Source organism: Penaeus monodon, chromosome 30 (assembly GCF_015228065.2).
Source record: "Penaeus monodon isolate SGIC_2016 chromosome 30, NSTDA_Pmon_1, whole genome shotgun sequence".
Lineage (NCBI taxonomy): Eukaryota > Metazoa > Arthropoda > Malacostraca > Decapoda > Penaeidae > Penaeus > Penaeus monodon.
In genome coordinates this window covers 15,011,429-15,012,458 of record NC_051415.1, presented here as the reverse complement: position 1 = coordinate 15,012,458, position 1,030 = coordinate 15,011,429, and the positions used below count along the sequence as shown (strand labels likewise).

Genomic DNA, 1,030 nt, shown 5'->3' with positions numbered 1-1,030 from the left:
AAAAGAGAAGGCCACCCTATGATATATAATAGTATGGTATGTGAAATTTTGAATATAGAAGGAAATAAAGACTGTGGGTTGAACTGGATGAAATTTGCTATACAACACCAGAATTATTATTTTGCAGGCAGAGGAGGACTGCCAAGGGTAATGAGGGTAAGGGGGATGATATATATTATGTGTGTGGCTGAAGGAAATTTGCCAAACAATAATAGAAACATTAGAAGATACTACAAACTGTACATCTCATTCACAATAATGAAAAATTCAGGAAGAATCCCTTCAGGTTTTTGACAGGCTTGCTACAGTCATGGAGAATAGGACTTTGAAGATTCAATTCTTTTGAGACTGAAGATTTCCCTCAAACTCTTCTATCCTATTGGAAATTGGAAATATCAGAGAGAAGAAATTCAGGGATTTAGGATTGATTAAAATTAAATATATATATGCATCAAATTGTCCACAGCACAGGAATCATCTATTCATAAGTAGATTAAGTGCAATACATTCATTGCTAGCCATTAGATTAGATAAAATCCTGGATATTGGGTAAATATTTTATGATACCCTAATACTACTAAGGTCATAGATGTCTAATTCTAATCTTGCATGAAAAAGTATTGTCATCTTAAAGTAATGTAAAACAAGAACTGTCTAACAAAATGTGTACTTTAGTAAATGTATTTATAATCATAATAGATATACTGTAATTGTGATAATGAAGATACTGTTGATGTAGAATGCTCTGACAGTATTAAGCTTAAATGTGGATAGATTTTACTAAACAGACTCTTTTGGTTTTTTTTTGTAGATAATAATTGCTTGGACAGACAGAGGGTAAACATAGATTTTTGGTGAAATTTCCTATCAGATTTTACCATGTCTATACTGATGTTTGAAGGGGCCCTATGTTTGAAGAGCAGTTATCCCTTATTCATGCAATAAAAATTTTAACTTCACAAGTTTTAGACCAAATAACAATAGACAGTATTTCATATTTTTTATCATGGACATAAGTCATGGATATGCA

The 1,030-nt window shown here is 31.5% G+C and overlaps 2 protein-coding genes across 2 annotated transcripts in view; one reads left to right on the top strand and one right to left on the bottom strand.

Annotated features, from left to right (window-relative positions):
- LOC119592546 (kelch domain-containing protein 2-like) overlaps positions 1-1,030 on the bottom strand; it is a gene marked incomplete in the record, with an annotated part of 55,639 nt that overhangs the window by 26,780 nt on the left and 27,829 nt on the right.
- Positions 1-1,030, top strand: part of LOC119592547 (kelch domain-containing protein 1-like) — a gene marked incomplete at its 3' end in the record, with an annotated part of 3,044 nt that overhangs the window by 1,401 nt on the left and 613 nt on the right.